The 15,295-nt window shown below is 37.9% G+C and overlaps 1 long non-coding RNA gene across 1 annotated transcript; it reads left to right on the top strand.

Moving 5' to 3' along the window:
- Positions 1–2,478: 2,478 nt before the first annotated feature.
- Positions 2,479–7,839, top strand: LOC135203531 (uncharacterized). Its single transcript, XR_010311949.1, has 3 exons — positions 2,479–2,605; positions 5,159–5,431; positions 7,583–7,839. It is a non-coding gene; the product is annotated as an uncharacterized LOC135203531 (long non-coding RNA).
- Positions 7,840–15,295: the final 7,456 nt, after the last annotated feature.

The following is a 15,295-nucleotide window of genomic DNA, read 5'->3' as shown; positions in this document are numbered from 1 at the left end:
GAGCAAGGTCAGGTTGGGTGCTTGTTCCTTCCCCAGCATCCAGGTCCAAAACTCTCCTAACACGTTCCCTTCCGACGGGTAAAACGTGCCTTTCGCGTTTTGTACGACGTCCAGACATCTCTATGAACGTCCTGTATCAACACAAATGTTCAAAGTCTCGCACAAGCTCAGAAAAACGTGGTTCCGATAAAAGATCGCTCTCGAACGGTGCGTCGCTGATGCTGGCTGGGGCGAGAAGAAGGCATTTCGCGCCTGCGCACTTGGGTCACGCATCAAAACAAAACAACACCTTGATCCGTGAACTCCCAGCATCCCCCAAGGCGCATGATTCAAAAGTTTTCGGCTGGTAGGCCTATAAGTATTTTTCCGCGAATTTTTAAAAAAACTTTTTTGAGACGACGTATGGTACGTCCATTCGGCAATCGGGGGAGATTTTGACTCGACGTTTAATTCGTCCATTCGGCGTTAAAGGGTTAATCTCTGTATTGGCAGAATGTCATATACAGATTTTGTCATAATTACATTTATTGCTGATATTTTAATTTTTCATTATTACTGTAATTACTATCAAGTTAAAAGTTTTTTTTCTACATTCAATTTTCGTATTTAGCCCTCTGGACCTGACTACTGTAACCACCTAAGGTCTCTAGTTCTCTAGTTGAAATTCAAGTTATATAATATGTGCACTAACTGTTATTACTCTCAATGCATATTTTTTTCCTCACCAATATTATTACTGTTATTACCAGTATTATGATTACTAGCTTTTATGCTATCTCAGCTATTTTGTGGATAAGTGCCGATTATTCATTTTCTTTTTTTATCATGTCTCATGTTTCTAGATTGTGTATGTTACTGTCTGTATTTTGCATATTCCATGTATATGGCCCTGAGCTGAAATAAAGCATATTATTATTATTATTATTAATTAAGAGGTGTGTGTCCAAATTGGGCTAACTTAAAGGTAGGTCAACATACCAATTTTCCACAAAGGCTAGTCCGCCATGATTGGACGGCTGATTTCAGCCAACGGTCATTTGTTAGGAAGCGGTTTCGTCTATTAACGTTTAACTTACTTATTTAAGACGTAATGCGCTGTTTTCTTTACCATAACTAAATTTTGAGCCCTTTTACGTAGTTAGGCTATTGTAATATTGGAGTTTGTGAGAATTAATTAGGCACAGACTCACATTGAACAATTTTACAGGGGTTTATATAATTACATGGGCGTAGTAGAAAATGTAGTCAAAGTTAGGTCTGTCTGTTTACTTAGCATTACTATTTGGGATTAGTTTACCTTAATTTTACTATAACCGGGTCGAAACTTAATTGAATTCCGGGACCAAACTGAACTGCCCTGGGAATTTTATGGCCTTGGGTTAATCTATTCATAGTCCTCATTAGATTAATTGCAGTTACCTAAATTACTCTTACCTGAATTTAACTAGCCTACTTAAACTTACAAAGCAATTATTAATCCTTTGAATTTTCTGACACAAGTCTGAAAACACGTTATGCGCACAGAAGAATTGATTGCTTAACCGCCCGTTTCATACAATTTATTGTATTTCCAAAGACCACTCAGTGGAAGGCATTGCCCTCGTCATTTTGTAGAGTATATTCCTTCAATCTTTCCACTGAGTGAGACAAATTTCCCACAGATATCACGCCCATACAGTGTACTACGCACATATTCATACACACCCTAGAAGGGCCCTCAAAGGAGCGATCAGAGGGGCGAACTACTACCCTTCCTTTCCCTTCCCGATCTCTTGACCTCTCCTAATGGCTTCTCTGGCGAGAGGCACAAACAAGACCCAATAACACCTTCGACTCTTACCATACGTGATAAGCGCAATACATTAACCAAGAGCAATTTCATATATATGTATAAGGTCAAATGAATTATCATAACTAAAACAGTAATTATACTTCGTTACTAAAACGTCTATTGACGTTTATGTCAAAAGACTTCGTCCTTGTGTAAAACCATCTTTTCGGTGCTAACCGCACCACAGATAATACGTACTAGAACATAGCAAAATCAGATAAAATAATGTTAAGAGTGTCATTCTCGAGTAGATGTGGTTCTCTCACCCTTATGTCATGCAATATAGACGTACATATCTTTACAAAATGTATGAGCAAGCGAATATATTTTGTTTTCACATGAATACAAATACAGTAACATAGTTCCTGTCTGTCGATTACCTGACAGACGGCAATACGCAGTGAAAATCAATCAATAAATTCTTATGAGACAAACACTAATAAATACAATAAAAGACAAATAGCATGGAAACAAGTGAATACACAAAAATATTAGAAAATAAAATCGTTATGAAAGGAAGTCTTCGCAGTTGCGCTCATTTCTTTCAAAACATTTAATCTGGCGCTTCCTGACTCGGATGAAACTAGAATTCGATGACTTTGATGTGTCCTTGATTGGCGATGCAGAACTGCCTTCGCTGTATAAAAGGGGGCTCGAGTTCGACTGTGCCAACTGGCAGCAATGGCTTCCTCCTCACAAGTCTCCTCCGGGCGAACCATGAAGGTTCTGGTGGTCTTGGCGGTCCTCGTCTGCCTCATCGCCTCTGAGGCAAAGGTCAGTCTCCTAAAAACCCAGAGCACTTTTCAGGTGTGGCTCAAATCTGATATTTCTCTTCTTCGAGTCTCCTTTCCGAGGAATCGTTTTTTTTTTTTACTATCAGAGATACTTCATTGAAAAACTCTTGTCTGGGTGAAATTATTATTATGATAGAGTATGTTATCATAAGAGTATTTCCATTACTTTGCATTCACTTCTTGTTCTTTCCAGACTAGTCAACGTAGTCAGAGATTTGCAGTTAGTTTTAGTAGTTTCACCTTTAATTTTCCATTGTTCAGTATCGCGCAGATTTTTATGAGTTTTGTTCCAGATATGACCATAATATAGAGTGCTCTTCCAAGTCATATGGTCGAGTTGTGGGAATTGTGGAAGTTCAAACCAAGTCAATTTTTTTTTTTTTTTATGGTCTGTGTAAGTCACATATGATAGTTTGTCTGTTTTATTTTTACTTTATAATTTTATTTGAAATAGCTTTGCATTATTTCCATCTATTCTCTTTCTCTCACTGGACTGATTTCCGTGTTGGAGCCCTCGAACTTGTAGCAATCTGAGCTTCCATCTCGAGTTGCAGTTTCTGTGTGTGTGTGCGTGTGTGTTTAAAGCATTAGCACCTGATATATCTTATGAGGGGTTTTTATGCTTACTCAAGTTTCAGTTTTATGAAACAAACTACTCAATTTTGCTGTCACAGATTTCCTTGTGTTTGAATGCCACCTAAACAACCTATTTCCAGGAGAATAGTTTATGTTCACTCCTACCTTTTTTGTCATTAGTCATGTTTTATAAACCAACGATCTATACAAATTTCCTATGCATTTTGAACCTGTGTTTCCTGCTGTTCAAACAACTGTGGTTTCAACAGCTGCTTTTCAGTCCCTCCAAGAACCTGTTGCTCGGACAATTCATTTCATCAGCCTCCTTACTGCATAGGCCGACTTCTCTTGAGCTTACTTCATGAATAAGTAAACATTGGTGCTGGAATACGCTACCTTGTGTACAATCTATTTTTCCTAAAACTGCCATTTTCTGTTTACAATTTTCATTCTGCTCTCTCACTTAATTAAGGCTTTTCTCCATCACTGTAAAATATACTACCGTCCCCCATTTTTTCCACATGAGACTAAACCTCTCCAGAGAACTAATTCACGCTTTCATTCGTGTTACCATTTTTCCAAGTCGATTTGCTTCCATATTTCCCTCCCTTAAGAGTCTTCTTCTTCTTCTGTTCTATAATACTGCAGTTAAAGTTTCTGGCTGATCTTTGGCATACATCCTGATACTATTCCTTGCCTTATACCTAAATCCAGCAAACAACCTCTTCTTCAGTATTGTCTTATCCTCGATATTTACTCTCAAATGCTCGTATGAACCAACATCTCTTCTCGGAATATTAAGAAGAATCTTTTTTCTATTTGGTCGTACAGAGAGCCTGAATTAGGAAGTTTCTCTGAGGCATAAGTATTGAAGTGGGGAAAAAAGTGCTAAAAAAAGGGAGCCTTGAATGTTAATGTGGATTGTGGAGGAGAGATATTGATAAGTATTTGAAAGCAAATGTAAATGATAATGGCGGCATTACAGAAGGGCTGTAGCACAGGATTGGTGAAGCAAGGAATGTTGAGACTATTTGTGTGTATACAGAACACAAAAAGAATTTGAAGGGTGACAAGTTTGGAAGTACAATGTACAGATATGGTAAAATGGCAACATAGATAAAAAAAATGAATCTTTTTTTTCTAAAAGTGGCATCAGTCATGTGGAGATAATGGCGGATAACAGGAAGTTTTAGTCAACTGGAGGAGGGAAGATCTACAAAATGCTGGAAAAATGGGATGGGAGAAATATTGGTACAAAAGGGTCTTAAGTAATCTCCATGCCGAATAAGAGTTCATGGAAGACAGAGGTGAATGGAGGGAGCATGTGTGTCTGTGTTGGGGATTTGAATTGCTACTGCTGATAAGACTTCCAATTGGTAGGTGTATGAACTGACTAATATAGTGTAAGTTTTCTGTACAAGGACTGTACCAATTATCAGAAAGTTAAAGCAGGTAAGTGAGAGTGCCATTTTTCATGTTTTATGCTCTGAAGCCACCCACTGTTAGCATAAATTGCTTAATTTTTGTATATTTCCTTTGGGTAACCCAGCTTTTGTCAGTGACAGGAGGATCAGAGAGAACAGAGCTCAGGGTGAGGCTTTGCCCTAGCAACGTTGCCATACTGAAGGAAGATTGTCTGGTTACATAAAAGTTCGTTTTCTATTTATTATTATTCTTCTTTAGTCCATTTACTAAGATTTTAGTGACTATATAACCTTCAATAATCCTCTGCCAATTGCCAACTGAGAGGATTACCTTGTCCCTAGCCCCGTATAACAGTAATGTACTAACTTTACAGCTTTAAATTTCAGTGAAAATTCAGCTCACAGAACTTTGGATTCCTTTGTGTCTCCTAACTTGTTATCAGGAGTTCATAATCCTCTGGGATAGATTTTGGTCATCAGATTTATATGATTGTCATCACTCACTACTCACTGACTGGCCTTTCACGCTACAGGGAGAAATGATGGAACTGAGAGTTCGTCGTCAAGTTGGTGTATCCCCAGGGGGAACTGGTGGAAGGCCAGGAGCAGGTCCACCAGTGAGTGCTGGAGGCTCAGGAGGTGGAGGACGCCCATTAACCCCAGGAAGTCAAAGTCAAACTCAAAAACCATCAAGCCCAGGTGGAACTGGAGGACGCCCAGGACGTACACCAGTTGTAGGAGGTAGTAGGGTTCCTCCTAGGGGAGGGACTAGGCCCTAAGAAGTCACTGATGCACTGAAATGGAAGGTATGTCGTCTTAAATGTCTTATGTGGAAAAATGCTCAGAATCTTATGATGCTAAATTCTTATACCATAATTGTATTACAATTTATCCCTTGGGGACACAACCAAAAGTTCTCTCCCTTCACTTCTTTGTTTACTTTTTAAATTCAGGATTTTCACTTGCAAATCATAAACAAATAGGAAAACACCCTTTTCCCAAAAGGCAGATGAAAATTTAATGTACAATGAAGAAATTAAAATAGCATTGCCAGCGAGGAGACCTCTCGCTTAAGCCGGTCTCAAGACTAGATAAAAGATGAATGAGAGTGAAAGATTGACTCCCCTGATTTGACTGAACTAGCAACAGCTGCTCTCTATTAGGTATAGTATGAGGGTCATCTGAATCATTACAAGGCCTGAATGGTCCTCAAAAATGGAAATATGGAAGTAAGTTCTTCATACAGGGTAGTTCATGTGGCATATATTTTGTATCATTCATCATCACGAGAAGTACTCATATTTTAGGGAAAGATGCAAGCTAGGTACATTACGAGAAGAGTTGATTTCTGTACAATATGTGTGTGTGCCTGTGTATATTATCCCTTCAAAGCAATGGTCTGAAGCTGCTGCTTTTTGTTTGAAGAATATTTTCTTTCAATCTTATGAAATTGAATTTATGTTTCGTCCTTCATATGAGTTTAAATGCCAGAGTGACAAAGAGCGAAAGTTTCTGCAGAAGCAGAGAAGTTGCCAGTAACTATTTGTAGTAAAGGAATGAATAAGAATGAAAGTCAAAAAGAGAGAAAGTTTCTGGGAAGTAGGACTTCGCTCTTGGCAGAGTCTGTAGAATGAAATCGGGTGGCTGAGCTTGGTGATTTAGATGCAAAAGTAGGGTCCAGAGAAAGTGGTGGTTTATTTGATAAGTCTGAAGCGACTGGAGGAAATGAGACTGGAAACATCTCGTGGATATTATTATTATTATTATTATTATTATTATTATTATTATTATTATTATTATTATTTTATTATTATTATTATTATTATTATTATTATTATCATTATTATTATTATTATTTCTTTTCTTTTTTTCATCAGTCCTCCAGTTCGACTGGGTGGTATTTATGGTGTGGAATTCTGGGTTGCATCCTGCCTCCTTAAGAGTACATCACTCTTCTTACTATTATTATCATTATTCATAAGATGATGGTACGGTTTCTGGAAGGGATGTGTTAGCTGGCAATACAGTTTTTAAAGAAGAATCTCGGCACAAATACTGAAGACAGAGAGAACTCTAAGGAAAGTGTTTGTTAAACTCGTTAGTGTAGATGAAAAACTAAATCAGTAATTCTTAAACTGGGAGACGTGCCCCTCTAGGAGGGGGAGGGGCTTTAGCAATTTCCAGGGGAGGTGCGAAAGTCCTAAGAGAGGAACTAAGATTCAGAAGTTTGTGAAAAAATGCAAAAGTCTCGCCTTATAACGTTAGTTTCCTATAGTCTACTACTCTAGTTAAGACTCATTGGTTTCACCATGTTTTGTGATTATGTGCCTTCCTCCATATCCCTCGAAGCTACTTCTCTTTATACTTTTTTTTTTATTTTCCTTTCACTCTGGGCGGAAATTGCACTCATGGATGCAAGGGGGACGTCGAGGGAAGGACCAACTCTTAAAGGGGGCGTGGTAACACAAAGTTTAAGAACCGCTGAACTAGATGATGGATGCAAAGTTGGCAGGATCTACATAGAATCTTGATCAGATTAAATTAGTTATAGAAGTGAAATGTAAATATAATAGGAACCAGGAAAGCAGCAGATCTCTGTAAAAGCTCTGGAAGAGAAGAATACCGTCTCTGGAAACAAAAGTTGGCTTGTAGTTAATCAGGAGGCGAGCGTGCCATTATGCAGAAGGGCCCGTTGCTAGCAACCCCCATTCCAAGATACCAACCGCTCTCATTAACAAGGTCCTTGGTATGATCCCGCCCTGTCACCAACCAACCAAGGATGGAAATAGGCTCCAAGGTCAACTCAGGTCGACAAAAGGGCGTTGGGGTCTAGCAGCCTCATCCTTAGAGAACTGCTGAGAACCAGAAGGCTCTAACTAACCATCTATATGATTGTGTGTGTGGCAGTGCTTAGTTCCGTTTCTCTCACTTAGTTTTTGTGCTTCTTCTTTCCACAGGATCAACCGAAACGGCGAGAACTGTGGTCTGGCAAAGGAGAATGGAAAACACAGATGTCTGCACTAACACTAGAAGCCTCTATGTAGCTCTCAGCATTTCCTGTCTTCGACGTGAAAATGAAACTGTACTGACTTTAACCTCAGCTTTGCTGGATAATTCGTTTCTTTCTTTTATCATGTAAATTTGTCTATAAGTTCTGTTTCTTTTCCACTGGCAATTAATCCTCAAACCTTTTCATGATTAAAAGTGAAGCAATTTTGATGTATCTTTCCCCTTGACTTCCCAAGTCCGAATGAACCTATTGATTATTGATTTTGTGAAGCTGAAATCTCAAGTACGAAAGAGATATAGATAGAGTCTTGTCCTCCCTCCCCAGGTGGGGGGGATTATGCCTCCTCAAATCATTTCCGTTCCCTTCTCATCCAACTCTAGAACCTCATCTCCATAGGGGGTTAGTGCCACCAGTGTACCTCACGCAGTGCACTGTAGGCATTACTTAAGGTTCTGTGCAGTATTCCTTTCATTCCTTTTAATGTCTTATCTCCCGCTTGTCCACTTAGTATAATGGTGTGAGACAGCGACAGATTGTATGTCCTTTCTTACAACTGTTATTCGTAAGCATTGTGGGTTCTACTTCTCTTCTCGTCTACGTGATATCTAGTTGGTTCTTCTCTAGAATAAGGGAGATGACTCAAACGGATGATGTTTAAACTTAACAACTTTATTTCTTAGCTCCATCACTGGAGTAGAGAGATGGTTTGGTCAGATGACCGATCCGTTGAGTAACTAGAAGAGAACTAACAATATATGAGCATCGTGTCGATAGCGGAACACTAGCTATCTCTGCGATTTACATATAAAATGAATATGTAGTCCACCGGCTCGGAAGTCATGAGTTTCCGCTGTGGGTTAACAGGTCAACCGCTTCCCTTGGAAGGTGTTGTGAGCTGTTGACAAACTACATAAATGATGATATGTCCAAATGCAAACCAGGCTACTGCAAGCATTGCACAGCGTGGTCCAGTTTCGCATCTTGTTGTCTTATTCATGGTCACGTAGGACGCTCCTAATTCACCAATGACCCCTTAGGTCGTGGGTTCTATTTACAGATATGGAATTTATCTGTATATTGAATGTAATTATTACAAATGCACCTCAATTTATATTCTCTGTCTTCCATCTTGCTATCCACCCTCTCTCCTAACTACTTATTCATGGTGCAACTTCGTGGGGGTGCAGACCGAACTCAGATGTTGAGATTATATAATTCCTTGGTCTTTTCAAAATTAAGTTATGGGTGTGAGGTGTACACTTCCACGAAGCCAAATAGCATTAAATTGCTCAACTCAATTCATCATGGAGGAATACGGTTGTGTACAGGAGCATTTAAATCATCTCCCACCGAGAGCATGCTTGTAGATGCTAATGAGGTGCCACTGGATCTTCATTACAAGCGTCTGCTGGATCGGAGGTGGTATAAATTCCAGAGGCTACCTAAGTCTTTAACCAGCATTTGTATGAGAATGGAAAGGCATTGGCAGTTTTATGAAAATCACCCCAAGGAACTTTCATCCATTCGCTTTTAGGGTAAATTTTATTGTCCGTGAATTAAATATGCCAAGGATCGAGATTTTACCAGCAAAATATTCAGTTAGTACCCCCTGGAACTTTCCAGAAGTCAATATTTTTAGAACACTCCTTGCAACATGATAACACCACTGCAGTTTTCACGGATGGCTCAAAGTCAGATGCTGGCGTCGGCTTTGAAGTAGCCTTCCCTGATTTAGAGAGAAGTGGCAGGTTATCATCTGTTGCATCGATTTTTACAGTAGAATTATATGCAGTTTTAAAGGCTTTAAAGGAAGTTTTTATTCGGAATGAAAATAATTTTATTATATATTGTGACTCAAGAAGTGTTCTTCAGTCGTTGGAATCTTTTAACCTTTTAAACCCTCTGATTTTAGATATATTGGAATGGGTGCTTTTACTGAAAAGAAGAGGGAAAGAAATAAAGTTCTGTGGGTTTCCTCCCATGTTTGGGGTGGCTGGGAATGAGAAAGCTGACCCAACTTGCAAAGTCTTGCCCAGTCAGCTCCCCAGAACCCACAAGATCCCTACTACCATATCGGGATTTATATCCTCTAGTAGGTCAGAGAATTAAAAAATGTTGCAGTCCCAGTGGGAGGATATATTAACTAATCAAAAAATGCACAGCATCACGTCATCAGTCTCCTTGGTCATATCCGTATATGCCAAGGAGACAGGAAACGATGTTGTGCAGATTGAGGATTGATCATACAAGACTCACTCATGGGTTCTTGATGTCCCGTGAAAATCCTCCGCGAAAAGCTGTCATAGATCTTTATGGGGGAGACGGGCCTCCTCAACCAAATTTAAATTATACATAGATTGTCTACGTAAGAACTTATATATGAACAAAATGTTTATATATATATACACACATATGTATATAGATATTTCTATATGAAATTTATTTTTTTCTATTTAAATTTATTTCGGTGTCAATAACCTAGATGTTGTGAGGCCAGGTTTAATAGACACAATCAATCTACTCAATTTCCCTTTCATCTCTGAATGAGCTCACAGAAGCTCCTTCTCTCAAAATCCTCGCAGATCACTCATTTCATCCTGTTCCTGGGGCACATTTTGTCTCACCTCATTTTGTACGAAACTTTCAAATCAGTATCAGTCAGGTCCACTTAAGAGTTGGGTGACCAGTTCGAGACACATGTGGCTACTTAGCCTCTGTCATCGAAACTGGGTTTCTGCCCACGTTTTGGATGGTGACCTTATGGGAAAATGAGGTTTTTCAAACTCAATGAACTTTTTTTAATTTTTGTTTTTCAACCGATTTTTCTCATTCAAAAACAGTTTGAAAGATAATTTTCTCTACTAAAAACTCAAACTGTGATTTTGGAAAAAAAAACTTTTAGCTTTTTGTATATATATTTTTACGTAGTATTTTTTTATCGATAATTTCAACAGGTAAAAATCAAATTTAAAAATTCTGTGCTATGAATATTTAGACATTTTAATGCTCTGTTATTTGGTTTTTGAATGACTAAAATCGGTCAATAAACAAAAAAGTTAATTTTTTTCCCGAAAATCTAAGTTTTGAGAAAACGAGCTCAAGCTCAAAGTTTTCGTATACTACATTTACATCTGTAAATTCTGAAGTAAACCTAGAGACTTGAAATTTGGAGGATATATAGAAACCATGCTTATAAACGTATACTGTAATTTTTATTGAGATTGGTTGAATAGAATTCAGTACATAAGTTTGAATTTTATAACTTCAGATAAGGAAAGGGCCTCCTTTGTATTCACTCATTCTCTCTCTCTCTCTCTTTCACCTTTTTCTAGTGAGCCCCAGCACCACAATCTGGGTCTTCTTCAACCTTTGTTTCTTTTTGTTGTTCTTTTTTGCTCTGAACCTTTACGTTTGGATGCCTGTAATGAATGTCTCTTTCTCTCTGAATGTCGACCTTACAAATACTTCATGATTGATGCAGTCACATTTCCAAATTCAGTCTTTAGCAATGGATAAGATTCAGCATAGCCCCAGTTAAGTTGCAAAACAGTCAGACAGACTGACTGCTGTACAGTTTTCAGTCCAAAAAAAACTATGAATAAAAATGAGAAAAGGAAAGGAAAACGCATAATCACGATTCCATATAGGGCTATTAACGATAAACAAACAGACGACAGGCAACGACATTAGGGAAGCAAAATACACTATATTTTGCATATTTTGTCTTCATTTTGGGGCAAATATCACACATTTCGATTACTTGACAATTGTCTCAGATACTTAATATTTTTTTCAACACAAATATAAAAAGAAAATATTGATCTATTTTATCAGCAACGCACGATGAACAGCCGACACTGTAAACAAACAATGCATGTGGGCGATTATACACTTGTCTTTCTATATCACTGACCACATTTCACGCTTTTAGCTTACTTTATTATCATTTCTATTACCTTATACTAGCATCAATATGATAATGACGCAAAATCATTCTAAATATGTACGAAAAGACGAAGAAATGAACAGAACTTACTTTACTGGCATTTCTTTCATTTACCCAACCCGTATCATTCAAAGAAAACGTTGAGTTCATATAGAAAAACTGATCTCTAAATTAGGGGAAAACTATAGGAAAATTTTTTCAGGTACTCAGGACAGAAAAAAGTTCCCTACGGGATTAGTGTTGCTTGCACGATCCCCCGCGCTAAAGAGGGCATAGATAAGTGTAGATTAAAGTCTTTTTAGTCACGATTTATACGTATTTCATAAAAAACTGTTTGAAACTGAAAGTAGAGTGGTTTTCCTACCCAAAACCGTCATAAACCCAAAATGGGTTTCCGGACCCCATGGGTCGCCGGACGCTCCCCTTGAGGAAATCAGTAGCAGTCAGGTGGACTTAAGGGTTGTGTATACCACAGCGTTCACTCCCAGATACTTATTTGAATCACACACTTCTATTCAGCCACCATCTACTTCAGCATTCATTGATAAACCTTCATAACCTTACCCCTTTTTCTTTTATTATTATTATTATTATTATTATTATTATTATTATTATTATTATTATTATTATTATTATTATATTATATTATTATTATTATTATTATTTTTTTTTTTTTTTTTTTTTTTTTTTGCTCTATCACAGTCCTCCAATTCGACTGGGTGGTATTTATAGTGTGGGGTTGGCCGGGTTGCATCCTGCCTCCTTAGGAGTCCATCACTTTCTTACTATGTGTGCCGTTTCTACGGATCACACTCTTCTGCATGAGTCCTGGAGCTACTTCAGCCTACTCTAGTTTTTCTAGAATTCCTTTCAGGGATTCTTGGATCAGTTGCCTAGTGCTCCTATGATTATGGGTACGATTTCCACTGGCATATCCCATCTCCTTCTTATTTCTATTTTCAGATCTTGATACTTATCCATTTTTTCCCTCTCTTTCTCTTCAACTCGTGTTCCATGACATTGCGGCATCAATGAGTGATACTTTCTTCTTGATTTTGTCAATCAACGTCACGTCTGGTCTGTTTGCACGTATCACCCTATCCGTTCTGATACCATAGTCCCAGAGGATCTTTGCCTGATCGTTTTCTATCACTCCCTCAGGTTGGTGCTCGTACCACTTATTACTGCAAGGTAGCTGATGTTTCTTGCACAGGTTCCAGTGGAGGGCTTTTGCCACAGAATCATGCCTCTTTTTGTACTGGTTCTGTGCAAGTGCCGGGCATTCACTTGCTATGTGGTTTATGGTTTCATTTTTCGTATTGCACTTCCTTCATATGGGAGAGATGTTATTTCTGTCTATCGTTCTTTGAACATATCTGGTTCTTAGTGCCTGATCTTGTGCCGCTGTTATCATTCCTTCAGTTTCCTTCTTTAGCTCTCCCCTCTGTAGCCATTGCCATGTGTCATCGCTGTCTAGTTCTTTAGTCTGTCTCATGTATTGTCCGTGCATTGGTTTGTTGTGCCAGTCCTCTGTTCTGTCTGTCTTTCTTCTGTCTCTGTATATTTCTGGGTCTTCGTCTACTTTTATTAGTCCTTCTTCCCATGCACTCTTTAGCCACTCGTCTTCACTGTTTTTCAGATATTGCCCCAGTGCTCTGTTTTCGATGTTGACGCAGTCCTCTATACTTAGTAGTCCTCTCCCTCCTTCCTTTCGTGTTATGTATAGTCTGTCCGTATTTGCTTTTGGGTGAGTGCTTTGTGTATTGTCAGTCATGCCTGGTTTTCTGATCTATGCTGCGGAGTTCTGCCTTCGTCCATTCCACTATTCCTGCGCTGTATCTGATTACTGGTACTGCCCATGTGTTTATGGCTTTTATCATATTTCCTCCATTGAGTTTTGACTTGAGTATCGCCTTGAGTCTCTGCATATATTCTTTCTTGATCGTGTCCTTCATTTCTTGGTGTTTTATATCCCCTTCTTCCATTATTCCCAGGTATTTGTATCCTGTCTCATCTATGTGTTTGATGTTGCTGCCATCTGGTAGCTTTATCCCTTCAGTTCTCGTTACTTTGCCTTTTTGTATGTTGACTAAGGCGCATTTTTCTATTCCAAACTCCATCCTGATGTCCCCAGATACAATCCTTACAGTCTTGATTAGGGTATCTATTTCCTTGATGCTCTTACCATACAGCTTGATGTCGTCCATGAACATCAGATGGTTGATTCTGTTGCCTCTTTTCTTGAGTTGGTACCGGCATCCATCTTCTGTAGTACTTTTGTCATGGGAATCATGGCTACTACGAAGAGTAGTGGGGACAGTGAGTCGCCCTGGAAGATCCTCTCCTGATATTAACCTCTGCTAGTCTTATTCCAGAGCTTGTAAGTATTGTATTCCAGTTGCGCATTGTATTTTTGAGGAAGCTGATGGTATTTTCCTCTGCCCCATATATTTTCAGGCATTCTATTAGCCATGTGTGTGGTATCATGTCGAAGGCTTTCTTATAGTCTATCCATGCCATGCTTAGGTTGGTTTTCCTTCTCCTACTGTTCTTCATTACCAATTATTATTATTATTATTATTATTATTATTATTATTATTATTATTATTATTATTATTATTATTATTATTATTATTATTATTATTATTATTATTATTATTATTATTATTATTATTATTATCATCATCTCCATATCATTATATAGTTATCATCCTCATCATATTCATTATTATCATCGTAATCATGATCATATTATAATATAGTTGTAATCATCATCATCATCATCACATCATTATATTATTATCATCATTATCATCATATTCATTATTATTATCATATCGTCATTATCATCACTTGCACATCATAAATTTATAAATAGCTTTATAATGATTTTTATTATTTTTTCATTGTATATTTTATTGATACATTTTATAATTGGTCAATAATGGTCTCGATTTACTGTCCTCCCTCTGGCTTCTAGCATCAATTTATCCATGGGCACAAAACACACCCTTGTCTCAGATCACTTCTTACTGCAGCGGTTCTCAACCGGGGTTGGGAGAGGGGGGGGGAGGGGGGCGTCAGCTCTTTGCAGGGTGGGGAATGTGGCTGAAAGCCTCGGGAAAAATAAAAAAAAATCATTAATTATATTATTTATTCTTTTAACAAGAGTAAGGAGCTAATGTATAGAAGTTTATGAAAAATGACAAAAGTATCGCCTTATAACGTTAGTTTCCTATAGTCTACTACTTCAGTTGGACTCATTTGGATCCTTATAGTATATATATTATCTTCCAGAATTTTTAGAAGCTCTTCCTTAATCTCTCGCTTATTTACGTCGCCTGTACCGACCCTTTCTTTTTCTGAGGTGGTCTCACCTCTCAGCTTGTCTGTGTAATCCCAGGTTTTCCTGTGTATGTTTTTGTCATTCATTATCGCTTCCCTATCCTTTTCTTCATGTTAGTCATATGCTTTCTTTATTATTATCTATATACTTGTTGTTTTTCTCAGCATGTCTGTGTATTCCCTGGTTTTCCTGTCTGTTTGTGTCATTCATTATCTCTATCCAAACCTGTTCTTCAGATTCTTTATAAGCTTATTAATTATTATCTCTTCTTTGTGTTTTTGTCTATAATATGCTTTTTCATATTGTCTAATTTTTCCTATGTTTGTGGCTTTTGGCTTTTTTATTTTATTAATTAACTATATAATATA

This window comes from Macrobrachium nipponense, chromosome 36 (assembly GCF_015104395.2).
Source record: "Macrobrachium nipponense isolate FS-2020 chromosome 36, ASM1510439v2, whole genome shotgun sequence".
Classification (NCBI taxonomy): Eukaryota; Metazoa; Arthropoda; class Malacostraca; order Decapoda; family Palaemonidae; genus Macrobrachium; species Macrobrachium nipponense.
The sequence above is the reverse complement of the archived record's forward strand: the minus strand, read 5'-3'. Positions and strand labels throughout refer to the sequence as shown.